Raw genomic sequence first — 14,502 nt, forward strand, 5'->3', positions numbered from 1 at the left:
CCAGCTTATATTCCATGGCCTGAAGTAACATCACTTTGGTAAGGGGAAATTACTCTGGGTGGATCAGTAAAAAAAATAATCTGTTTGTCTTTATAGAAGAATTTCCACCACTGTTTCAGATTGAGCTGGCAAGGTGACATTATAACATAATGGGCATATTTCGAGAAAGTTTGTGACTAATTTGATTATACAATTGAATAATGACATTATGCGGTAAACAGGTTGCCATGTTGTGTTTTCAGATGGTAATTACCCAATATTACTAATTAATAATTATAACACTTAGATACTTTGCATGCTTTCAATAACTGATCTGTCAATTTTCCCGTGTATTTTACAAATCTATAAAGTCAACAATGTGTTAAAGTGTGTCGTGCTTTAGTTTCCATCACATGGATACTTTCCTTTGTTTCATAACCATCTAAGAAGAGACCTGTCCCAAGAGCATGTGTTACTATGTTTGAAACAGCATTTGTTCATGGATTACAATCTGCAAGCAATCTGTGACAAATGGCCCCCATCATGTATTGTCTATTTTAAAACATACAACTGACGATAATCACGTAAGAGATCTGTCATTGTGACCGGGACTGCAGACTGCAATACACTACTATACTTCTGAGGTAAACGGACATGCACTAGAAGGAAGAGAGGAAGAAAAAAGAAAGAAAACGAAGAAAGAAAAAAAGGAATCTGTAAGGTTACCCAGTTGGCTGAAAAAGAATGCTTAGGTTTTCCCTTTTGTACTACTATTAACTATTGCGATTGTGTGCTATATTTTTGACAGGGGTGGTGGACTCCGATTATATCCAACGTTTGAATACATAGTCAACCGGCTGGATCTAAGAAATCGCCAAGTGTTTGGCCCAGTGATATGCAGCCTTAGCAGGCCATTGTCGTTGCCGGAAATGGACGATGACGCCTCGTTCTGACGTTGTCTCCATATAGCTACCGTTGCCGTTGCCAACGTCCCCTCTGTTTTGAACAGAATCGCTACTACTCTTACTCCCTATCGCTCTGCATTTCGTTGACTACAGCATCGTTTCGAGGTCTTCTACTGACAAGATGTTTACAAGGCTGCAGATTCAAGGTATTTAAGAAGACAGTTATTGTATTTTAAAATGCTAAAGACGTAGATTGATGCCGAAATTAGATGCAGACTGACAGCCGTATCGGTAGTGATGGCACGGCCGCCATTTGCAATTTTTCACAAATTCAGTAATGTGTATCTTTTAAATAATCTTCCTGCCATTAAAAAGTGAGCTGTCCGTACATACATATTGTTAATTCATGTATCAGATGAATTTTATCTATACGACACTTTTTTGTATTTATTTTCCCGTGAACCAGTCTTTAAGAAATACGGCCTTCATTGGCATCATTAGAAGATGCACTTTATAACGAAACAATGATTACATGCCAATAATCCTTCTCAAGGCCGCCGCCCTTAGGCCTGTATGCCTAAGTCCTTTGAGCACGTGTCTGTCCGTCTTTTCATACAAGAGGATTAGGTGTCAATAAGAACTTGTGCAGAGATGTGCTTTACGTGAAATATGTATATTTGTAGACAAGGGGCTCCATGTTGATTGTCTTCAGGTGAAAACGCTTAACTTGAACCATTTCAAAGGTTAAATCGCTTTAAATGAAGCAACTATGTATTCCCAGAAGAGTCTCTATTGGCCCGATGGCCTAATATGTGTAATCCGCCCATCTAGACACGCAAATATCTTGCTATATTATGGATGTTCCCCCGTGGATGTAAGGTTAAGGAGGTTTCGTTGAACATGTATTTATTGTGTGTTGAAATGTGTTGTTTGGGTTATTTTTCAGCACGGGAAGACATGATCCGGTATCATGTCACTCCTGCTGCTAGTCTATTGCCGTCGCTGGATGAGGAATCCGACTCTGTATGTATATTCTGTCCATATCTCCGTCAGAATGGGTTGAATAGCTTGCTTTTTTGTCCGTGACTCGCTGGTCGTTTTCCACTTGCTGTTGCATTTGACATTGTTTTCACTGTCTGTTATGGTGTTCTGAAAATAGCCCCCTCAAACACCTCTCTCATTCACAAAGAAACAATATCTTTCACGTGTAATCTTTGGCTATGGCCATGACTTTCGTGTGCAGTTTTGAACTCTTAACTCTAGACCTGTTGAAATGCCCCTCCTTTCTCCCTCCCACTCACCGATGTAGCGTCCCCTGGCTGCTTCCCCGTCCCTTTCTCCCGATCCCCTGAGTGTTTTCACCCCGTCCTGGACCCGCCCCAGTCACCATCACCTGCGTCGACCACTATACTGCCCCTAGTGACGACGACAGTGACTACTGGGTCTATGAAGACGGTGAGGACAGTTTCGCGGAGGACCGAGAGATTCATCCTGTGAGGAAGGAGCTGAGGAGAGTGGCTGCCTTCTGGAGGAGACTCTTCTCGTAGATTCTTCATCCAATGTGTGCGTGCGTGCGTCTGTGTGCAAGCGTGAGTGTGTGTGTATATGTGCAGGTGAAAGTGTATATGTGTGCGAGCTTTGTGTTTCGTATGTGTGTCTGATTGTGTGTGTACATGTGTGTATGTGTAAGAGGTTGGGTTTTGCAGTTGTATTTGGGTGTGTGTGAATATGTGAGAGTGTTTTGCATGTGGGACTGGATGTATGCGTGATTGTGTTAGAGGGGCTTTGCGTGTGTAAACTGGCGCATGTGTGGGATATGTGTTTTGGGTGTGGTGTGTGTGTCAGCGTGTGTATCTTTCTTTCTGTGTGTGTTTGAGAGAGACTGAGAGATAGTGTGCTTTTGAATTTGTGAGGGTGTATAGGAACGTGTGAGTTGAGATAATGTGTTTTTTATGTGTGACTAGATGTAAGTGTGTGTGTGTGTTGCATGTGTTTTGTGTCTTTGAGTAAGTGTATTTGTGTGACAGGATTTGGTTAGGTGCCCTTCCAATTAATCCTCTCTCCCTTTTTGGTCATTTTTGGCTATGTTTCGGCATATTTCTGGACACACTCTTTCGGTCTAACTATCAGTATTTTGACATACCCTTTGGCGGACACGGCTACGTATATTTCTCTTCTAACCAGATTAGGATTTTTGTGCTTCCCTTTCGACCCCGATTTTGATGCTTTCATTTGGCGCATGCCATTCTATTTCTTGATGAAACCTAAATAAATGTTTGATGAACAGTATACACACGAGTCTGTTGTCCTTCCTTTTATTACATCTATTAATAAGTAGGTGACAGCAACAAACTAGTAGAGGCAGCTGATCAGAGCCTGGCTTTAAGTTATTTGAAACATGTAATACAGAGGAAACTAGTTATCAAATGAACATGTTCAGGGGCATTTGTCCTCAACCATCGTGTTGCTGTCTCCTAGCCTGGGAAGAGCAAATACACATGGGTAGCCAAGCCGGTGTGGGAAAAAACTGGATATTATACGATCACTTCACCCTCCATAAGTCAAAACATGCGTGACACGATCGAGAGTGGTCTCCCTTAGCTCACTGCGACTGTTTTTGTATATTGTCTGGTTCCGAAAGCGGAGCAATCCGGTTGGTTTGGTGGTCATTTTCAGTCCTGGTTGACATGTAGTAAGTAGTGACTTGTATGATACTGGGGCAGTTAGGGTACTCGTTAAGTCATAGCTAAATATACAGGATATACAACTTGAGCAAGCAGATTAACTCAAGAGGTGCTTGAAACATATGAACCAACGGACTGCCAATTTGACCACACCCAGTTTCCCTCCGCATAGTCACGTAAATCACAATTTCCACGTGTATACATGCAAGACTAGTGTCTCCATCAAGTCCATAATATATATTCAAAATTAAATCCATCTTAGGCCAACACCTGTGCAGAACTTTAGTTTTAACACTAGACGATTGCTGGGTAATCTCTCCACGTCCATAACAAGTGAAAGTCATTCTCTCTCGATGACTTTCATTTTTCAGCGATTGCAGATGCAAAGACATAAAACTCCATTTACAACGGAATCAGCAAGCTCTCAGCTTTGTGAGAGACATCTGTCATGTAAGCGCTCGTAAAATAGTCCACATATGTTACGTGATCAACGAAACACAGGGGCGGATGCAGCTTTTTGGAAAAGAGGGGGTGCACACTATTGAGAAAAGGGGGTGGGGTGCACACTTCATTTTCACTCGAGTTTCAATGGTCACTGAACAAACTTTCAACACAAAGTTGGGGGGTCCGCCTATGGAAACGGCCGTCGGCATTTCCTTACCACCAATGCCCAGAGTAGAATATCAAAAACTCATATTACGTATTTCCTCCGTGGAAATAAACAATGTGGCTTATGTCTTTCTTTCTTTTTTTTGAGTGACAGAGTTGAAATTATACTTCGCATCGGCAATATTACAGCCATATAGCGATGAAAACAAGGTAATCATTTTAAAATATCTGTCGACAAAGGACAGTAAAACCAACTAGACTATCACAGATGTATATATCTAAAACTAGTAATAAAATCTAAAATACTTCAACAATAGAGGACTAGATCGCCAACAACTGAAGGTAGATCACCATACTAGGGACCATTGGGACTTACAGAACCTTTGCTACCTGCATGGACCTTAGCTGGACTTACGCCATCCCTTTAGCTGCTGGCGATTGTATCCATAATGCTAGCCATAATCTAAAATTACAAAAATACTACGTTAAAAAAATATGGTAATTATAAATATATCTTAAATGCTGTGGGACTTACGTACCCCCACAGGAGGATACTAATTTTACAATACTTTAACCCGCTGTGAGGATACCTTTATTTTTATTTTTGTCACTTTTTCTTGTGAGGTGACGGCAGGTTTTACAAATCAACTAAAAACGTCCTCACCCACTACCCCAAGTGTTGTGATTTGTCCTCTGTGTCCCACATCACAGGCCCTCGTGTCTTTGCGAGGGTTAAAGATTTTAAAATATATATATATATTTGAGATGACCCCCGACTCTAAATGTTTCACAATACAATACATCATGATTAATCAAATAGTTAATCCTCGCAAAGACACGAGGGCCTGTGTCTCACATGGGTACAATGTGTGATGCCTATTTCTGGTGTCGTGATATTGCTGGAATACTGCTATATTACCTTTTTCTGCTTTACCTCAGTATTTGAACTTCAGTTGGCTACAATAAAACGTCTTTGGCTCAAAAGGATGTTTTAAGTAAAGCAAACCTCACTCAAACCTCCAGTTCACATATACAAGGTTCACGTTGCAGAGTATCTCGGGGCCATAGATTTTATGGCGGCAGTGTTTACTCGTCACACAACGAGGTTGTCCCGTCACACAGATATTGTAAAATCTCGAACGGTGGCTTGTTGTTAAAGAAGAGTTGTCCGTTATATTTTACAACTGTTCATGTGATTACCAAGATAACAATGGATATTCGAGGATACATCTTTGAACAAAATGATCGCGCCATGATACAAGTATTATCACAGAGAGAAAAACCCGAACTGTTTCCTGTCAAAAAACAAAATTAGTACGTCTTGAGAAGTGTGGGAGTCTTTATTTCGACGACACAACGACGGCAACCTTCCAGCATCAGAGTGATGCAAGCGCTCGTAAAATATTCTAGGGGTGTCACGATTCACGCTCACTTCGATTCGATGCGATTATCGATTAATTTCGATTCGATTCATCACAGTTAAGGAAAAAGTCAAATTTGTTGTAATATAAGTTTAATTTGGCAAACTTTGGAGATTGGCACTGATGGAACACTGTCAAGACAAGTTGTCAACAAATACTCACTGAACAAGTGGTCATGAAATTAAATTTCAGTCACTAACTCTAGTATCAACTGTCCATTGTGACTGTAATGTCACTGAAAGTCATTTGGAATGATCATGTTCTGTGCAAGGAAAACAGGCATGTTCACATATTCACTTGAAAGACATGTGGGCACTTACAATGTCTCCGGCTGAGGAGAATACCCTCTCAATGACCACACTTGAAACAGGTACACTGAGACAGTATTTAGCAAATAAAGCTATCAGAGGGTAATTTCCTTCCCTTCCCTCCCACATCAATGGATCCCCTTACAGGTCTTGAAAATCATCACCCCATGTACCCTTTCGCTCCAGATTCCACTTTATGAAAGACACGGACACCCTGTTCAACTTTCACCACAATCACATCACCAAAAAGATCGTTGTCTCTCTGTTCTCTATTCAGCATTGGGAGTGGTTGATCTTCCATCCCAGGATCATCTTCCATCTATAGTTGGAAGATTAGGAAGAGTTTGTCCTGGCTCTTCAGTCTGCTCCCCTGCCTCAGTCTTTACTCTCACAGTCTTCAAAATAATATGTTTACTTCTACTCTACTGTGACGTCATGAATAACGGTTTACAGTTTTAAAGTTTACACACTTTTATCAAAGCTGTAAACAATTCAGCAGACTAAAGGTTAAATACGAAATTGAATACTGAATTGATTCCTGTTTTATAGTCTGTGTTTGGTGAGGTCAACCAAGTAAGGCATGCTTTTGAATCGGGGGTCCAGAGCCGATGCTTGAAGAAGGAAGTACGAAAGCCCAGAGGGATCAACATGTTTTTGTCTTTTTAATTTTCTTTTTTAAAATTGGTAATAACGACTTTATTCTGGTAAATACCACTTTTGAAACAATTAAATTAGAACTTTTAAATTTTACTTATTCTTATTCATGTTAGGCGTTTTAAAATAATCTTTTAAAATCATGGTTGAACTTTCATTTTACATACTGAATATTATGTTAATTTTTTCCATTTGAAAAAATAACGCCATGTATTGATTGTTGCATTTTAGTTCGCATATAGTTTCTGTAAATATATTTTTATCATTTCAGAATGTCTAGATACACATGTAACATTTTCAGCTTCGGTATTAAAGAAAATCCAGAGCTTTCAAATTTTATCATTACAGGAATATCTTGTCCAAATCTAGAGTTCTTTTGTGCATTTTCATTTTGTGACTTACTGATGATTAAAGTTCTATTAGTCGTTTAATATATAGAATCTCACCCAAGTGTCTTTTGAATATATGACCACGAGTTGATAAAGTTACAAATATCTGAGGCTTATCGAGGATATTTGTACTTTTATCAACGAGTGTTGATATATTTGATATCAGAAGACATGAAGGTGAGATTCTATTTATCATAAAAAATCACTCTTCATAAGTTTTCAATGGAAAATGTACATCTCTGAACATGGTACTGCCATTAAAAGGCCTTCACACGGCAAACTAAAGTTTGACAACACATGTTAAAATTGTAAAAGTTGTCAAACTCGCGGTTTCACACATCAAACACATGTTGTCAAACTTTCGTGTCATTTGAGCGCCATATGTCGCTATCGGTGCGGTCACGTGACAATTTCGTTGACTGCGATTTGTTGTTTCTGAACAACACGAGTTTGACAACACTTCACACGTGAAAGTTTGATTGAAAAGTTGGTGAGAATATAGAGACCGATCCTATTTCTCGACAACAGTTTCACAACTATGAAATAGACCGATCCAGTCTGTCAATCAAAACTGGCGCATGCGTCAATTTTGGCCAATCAGCAGGCCGGGCGCGCTTTGTGGATTTGTCTTTGATTTGACTTATTTCCGGGATCAAACGATGCCTCGGAAGCGATGTGCTTCGTATTATGCCATTCACACTCCCTATATATATTACATATTGCTGCAATTTGACCATTACGGTCAATACAAAAGTTTTGAGGCGGATCAAAGAGTGCGATAGGCCTCACGATCAGTGAAATGTCTGCACCATCGCGCTCGAGGGTGAGAATTTGCACGAATTTACACACTTTCGCACATGTGCCAAATCATTACCAAGAGATGACAACAAATAGCAGTTTAAGACTTTGCAAGTGTTATAAACACGGGCAATTCTTGTAACTACAAAATTGGTTTTGCTTAACGTTTTTTGTCACTACTGGGCATTGAGTTGGTACACCATAAACCTGAAATGAGAAAGCCGTGACACAATGTAAACAATTTTGACAGCGATCTGATTTCGGTTTAAGGTCGATCGAAATAGCAGAACTTGTTACATTAAAGAACAATGTGGTGGATATTGTTACCATCGCCCTTGGATATTCTTAAATTTGTTTTAAAGTTTCAAAAACACAATCTGAAAGCCTACAGTACACTATCTGTTATTAGTGCAAAATATTCGAGGAATAATATTTTTTTAATCAAACAGAAAAATAGTCAGTGTCAGACGTTGCCTATCACGCAACATCCAAATATAAAAATTAGTTCAAATGAGTGTCTATAAAACCATGCCTTAAAGGTCACATGCAACGTAAAACAAAACTTTGCAGATTCTGATACCTTTCGGTATGGACTCACCGAAACAAATCGTCAAAAATGCAAATTCAACTTATAAAGTTGAAAAATAACGCGATGAAAAAAACCGCGCGAAATCGGAGTTCAAACGTTTCACTAATTTTCCCCAGACTTTTCTGGGGAATACGGGTTTCAACAGCTGGGCTGCGCTCATAGCACGTGCGCAGTGAAATAGGTTCGCGCAATTTGGAAGCGGGCTGTCTGGTGAATACTCGGTGAAGGCTTTGGTGTGAGCTATTTTCATAATGTTTTGTTGATATCTCACAGGCGCGAGCTTTTTATATATTATGACAGTAAATAAACTGTTTATATAATTTCATTTGTCTATTTCACCACACGTTCTTCTTACCGAGTCACTTTCTCAGTTCGATACTTAAAAGCAATGTCATTATTTAGCGTTGACACAATTTCTAACTGTGATATAGATATGTCGCTGTCACAGACAAAACTCAATGTCTTGTTTTATTGACACCTGTGTGTCTGCCTGCCTGTCTGCTAATTACAATATTCAATACACAACTGCGATCACTGACCACATGCAATTTGAACTTAACACCAATCAGTCTATACACAAAAAAATGAGCATGTATTTACAAAACCCAACATCTCTATATATACACACACAATGAGCCGTGAAGGCGGCATCTGCTAATGAACCAGCCGTTACACTTGAGTGCACACCCACCCGCTCTGACTGGGTTCGGTATCCCGGCTGCTTCGTTTCGAGGGAGGTAAACCCAAGTACAAAATATTGCACTTTTTGATTTGCGATTATACGCTTATAATTTTGTTTATTTGTTTTTTCATAATCAGCAATGCATATTATATGTCATGAAGAAGTGATAATTGTGTTTTAATTATGTTTGAGTTTTTGGTTGCATGTGACCTTTAAATATTTCAGAATTTCTATAAAGAGATGGGACCTTGAATTGAATTATCTTACTCCATGTGGATCGGAGACGAAAATTATGTGAGAAGAATAGTGACTTTCAGGAATATTGGACGGAATGAAATAAAAGTTTATTTCTTAACTATGAGAACATTATTTCTTTTGAATTTTTGTTACAACATATCTTTTTTTACATGTTGGGGAGGTGCACTGGTACATTTTAGGAGTAATAACATAACTGTCATTTTAATTATAATTCACTGGAAATGATAGCAAGGTATGGTTTGAGAATCTTGCGTTCTTAAGTAAACGTGGAAAGGTATTAAGATAAATAATAACAAAATCAATTATAAATAATTACTTAATTGACTGACATATCAGTTTCATGTGATTTTAAGGCAGAGGTAGGCAAACAAACACTAAATACGTACCCTGGCAGAACAATCACTTGCTACTAACTTAGTTTGTTGGCTCCTGCTTTAAGATATCTTTGTTTTTATTAATAATATATTTAATAAAAGGATTATTCTGAAAATGATTGCTAGTAGCAAACTCATAATAATAAATTTCAACATCCAGAGAATGTGAAAAAACATAAAGGCTATGTTTTGGTCACACTCCGGTCAGGCATTATTCAGTCTTGGAACGGAATAACTTACAAAATTTTCAGTTGACTATTCGTGTAACTGGAATGGATATTGAAACATATATTTATCCCAGATTTGATGTAATACTTCTTAGAAATCATCAGCTTTTGAGGAGGTTAGCATTATTTGAAGACTGAGCCAAAGTAGTGTTTATTAAGATGTTGGTTTTGGGAAAATAATGTTCAAGGTTTGTTGATGGTTATTTGGAAAATGAGCTTCATATTAAATTGCACACTGGTTTGAAGGAGGTGAAAGCTTCAGGACATGTTCATGTGTGTTTTCCTAAACTTTTATTTTGTTACCAATTTTGAAACAACTTAAATATACTTTTGATGGCACTAGTAAGTATCTCAGAAAAGGAAATAGATCAAAATTAATGTTATGTCCCTAAGGGATATGGTCTCAGATCTAATACAAAGATTATGACTGTTTAAGAAGCAATAATGACAATATATATATTTATTGACAAAAAGCTTTGAACTTAGGGTATATTCTTTACACCTTATTTACATTAGTAGTTAGCAGTTAAATATCTGTGAAGGAAAAGCAGTATATTTGTATTTTGTGTAACAATCTATTTCAATGCTATTTAATTGTTTGGATAAATATGGATCCTCTGTTCCAAGATTTTGCTTCACAGGTTTCCTATTCTGGAAGATGGGTCAGTGTACAGGTGCAGACTGTATCTTGGATCTTCTTTGTGCCACTGTCATTGGATCCCGAACAATATCTTCTCGACTACCAAACGACAGCTCTAGTTTCACAGCAGAGGCTAAGGCCATATTAACAGCTCTTCAATATATTAATAAACACTGTAAATATAAAAAATACATAATAGTTTACGATTCTCTTTCGTGTCTTCAGGCTATTAAAAATATTTCTTGTAAACATCCACTTTTATTAGAAATTATTGAATTGTATAATGAGCTTGCTACTGGCCAATGCGACATCGTCTTTTGTTGGTTACCCAGCCACGTTGGCATTTCTGGGAATACAATGGCCGATCTTGCTGCCAAGGCAGCACTCAACAAATCTGTGACACCACTTCTTATTCCATACTCTGATTACAAAGCTACCATTAGAACTTACATCCGCGATCTGATGCAGAAGAAGTGGGACACCCAAGTAGGTATTAATAAATTACATGAAATAAAACCCTATATTGGTTACACCTACTTGGGTTGTCAGTCCAGATTTGAAGAGGTCATCATGCGACGGTGTCGTATTGACCATACAAGGTACACTCACAAATATTTGTTAAAAGGTGAAGATCCTTCTTTTTGTATCCCTTGTGATGAGAGAGTCACAGTCAAGCATCTCCTGCTTGACTGTGTTGAATTCTCCATCATAAGGGATAAATATTTCAATGTTAAAACTATTAAGGATGTTTTTAATTCTGTTCATCTTCATTTAATTCTTGCTTTTTTAAAAAGAAATTGATTTAATTAATGAATTTTGATAAATATGTTCTGTAGATAGATGTGTTTTAATGATTGGTAGTGTAGATTATCAGCTTAGATTGTTAGTGGCTGTATCCTCAAAGGGGGTTGAAGTAGCGTAAAATTATTGTCCTCCTGAGAGGGTACGTAAGTTCCAAAAACTTTCAAAGTAAAATTTTCACGTCCTGTGTTTTTAAACGTAGTATTCTTGTCATTTTAATTTGTGGCTAAATTTTCCTACAATCGCCAACAGCTGAAGGGATGGTGTAAATCCAGCTAGGGTCCATGCAGGTAGCAAAAGTAATGTAAGTCCCCATGGTTCCTAGTATGGTGATCTACCTTCAGTTGTTGGCGATCTATAGCCCGTTTTTATATTGTATTGTCTTCGTAAATAAAATAGTTTTACATGTCCATGCTAGTTTTAGACTCCATCTGTGATACTCTAGTTATTTTACAGTCCTTCGATGACTGATTATTTAGCAACTTTAATTTATTGTTTATGTAAAACATTTCTCGTCACTATATGGCTGAAATATTGCCGAGGTGACGTTAAATTCTAACTCACTCACTCTTTGTGTTATTGTGGTGTGACATACCTGTACATAAATGCTGGCAGTTCATGAAGTCCAGTATTGTGGAAGTTTGTAAATTATGATTCAACAACAATGTACACATAGACAAATATATTGGAAAGGATGATTTAAAAATGGACTTCCTTATATTCAGTGTCATTTTAGGATGGTGTGCAGATTTTGAAGCGAGAAATTATACTGAGAATTGCTGCAGATTAGCTGCTGAATATTTGCTTCTGGGTATGTCCAGATACCTCGATGTAAACATACTATTTACAAGCCCAATAACATTTTTTATATTCCCAAATAAGATCAAATAGGATATGCTGTGATTTATTTGTTTACAAATATAGACAAAAAGGTGGACAAAGTCGTAGACGGGAAACATTTTTTCTGCCTTGTTCATTAAAAGGTAGAAACCCATGTTTTCACATTATTGATTTAACTAAATTTGAACAACAAATAAATAAATAAAGGCTCCACGCGCAGTGTTGACAATCTATTTATAGATCCCGAAACGATCTCCGAATTGAACATGTGGCTGTGTTCACGGTTTTTGTAATATTACGATGGGAAGTTTTAAAATAAAAAACAAACAACATAATTCAGTTACCCTTTCCCTGCTAACATCTTAGACGGACGTGACTTGCCAGATATGTGATTTGGTTCCAAAGGAAATACGCTTCTTACTCTCACTCAGCAGCTGGCCGAGACGATTTTTCATCGAGCATGCAACTTATTTTCACTCGCCAATTACAATCTGTCAACTAAAATATATTAAAAATATAGTACGTATAACTTTCCTCTTTAAATATCATTCACAGACGACGGATACCAACGTACTACAAGCAGAATTCATCAACAAAAACGTTCACAATCACGTACGTTTCGACGGCGGTGACGCCATTGTGATTAGTCCGTGGTTGTCCCCCCTAACGTCAAAAAACGAAGTGGGCGGGGCTTATCGACCGCGACTGATCGGCTCCATCAGGACAGAGGCAGCATCTTTCATCTCTACAAGTTCTTTATTCCTCCTTGATTTGTCTTCATTCCTTCTGTTGACCCTCTGAAACCTGGCCTGTTTGGACTCTGGTGTAGCCAAATCTTTCTTCTCATAACCCATATTGATATGAGGAATGAAGTCTGGATCAGTAGGATCATTCTTTGCAGAACCTGTCAACATGGTATCATATATGACTTTAAAATAAGTTTAATAATGTAATACAATATAAATGAAATTAGAACATGTCATCAACGTTCTATATGAAATAATTTACAGTAAATGAAATTGTTTTCAGCTTCAATTTTGTGATGGAATGATAAGTATTATCTATGTTCTAAAATGGCAAATGGCTGATTTCCACCGCATTTTCTAAATATATACACAAGTGCTAATCAAATCCACTGTATGACCAATGATCGAAAACAGGACAATAACATTCCATTACTTTCGAAAAGCTGATTCTCCGATTTAGTTTCTAAAGTAAATAATAAATGAAGCCGACTGAAATATATTCATTGAAGCCGACTGAAATATATTCATAGATTATCTACTACCTGACAGAAAATGGTCCAATTTTTCCAGTTGATAGCTTTGAGCCACTTCGATCGCCGCTCCCTTTCTTTCGGTATTCGATGGAATTTCACCCCAGATCCTGACTTGAAACGGTTGACACATCCAACAACAACACATGATATTACCATACTGAACGAATTCGACTAAACTCCAACTCAAAGAAAAATGATGACGGTACTTCGATTTCAACGTGCTGGAACCTATGGTTCTAACAAAACAATGACGTCACTGCAATTTCTATAGGGCCGTAAGTAGGTACCGGATGCGCTCTGTGGGTCAATGGCGTAACACTGTTACATGGGGTAAAACAATGACGTCAATGCGGCAATTAGCACTAAGGCAATGTTGCATGAACAGCACGTGAATATTTGCCAAACAGATGCAGAGTTGTTACAGCGTCGTCTTCAGGCTGGCCCATTCATTAGTCGAGGTAAGTTTGTTACATGGATTTCTTTGTTTTTATTTAAAGGCTGGTATTGTTTAAGCATGGCACGCACAATAAGGGTGGAGTTGACATGTGTGCAGATTAGTTAATCGTTTGATTGCATTTGATATCTTACAGTGGGATTTTATTGTCCCCCGGAGAGGGGGACCTAATAAAATATGACAGGCAGGTATCCGGTATAATGCATGTGTACCCAAAAAACTGTGTTAATAAATAAAGTATCTTGCAGTTGGAATTATCTAGAAGATAACTTTATGTGCAATGAAAATCCAGGTGTAATTCCTAAAAAAATAAATGTAATGAATTAAATAATAATTTAATAGTGCGTAAACAATGATGATTATACCCACACTTTGATTGATACCAATAGCTCTGAATAGGTGTCTCTCACAAATGTATTCTGTAATATGAGCTTGATTAATATATTATTACAACCCCATTTAGCATTTGGTTATGGTGCAGCATGTTCAGTTAAACATAACATCCACATGCTTAATTTATCAATAATATCTTGATGTCAACATTGTAAGGAACTGTTTTAGTGTTTACATTTTATTAAGTATATCATACTTGGTCTAACGTGTGTTATGTA

The sequence above is a fragment of the Haliotis rubra genome, unplaced genomic scaffold, assembly GCF_003918875.1.
Source record: "Haliotis rubra isolate DU_JTF1 unplaced genomic scaffold, ASM391887v1 Scf45, whole genome shotgun sequence".
NCBI lineage: Eukaryota > Metazoa > Mollusca > Gastropoda > Lepetellida > Haliotidae > Haliotis > Haliotis rubra.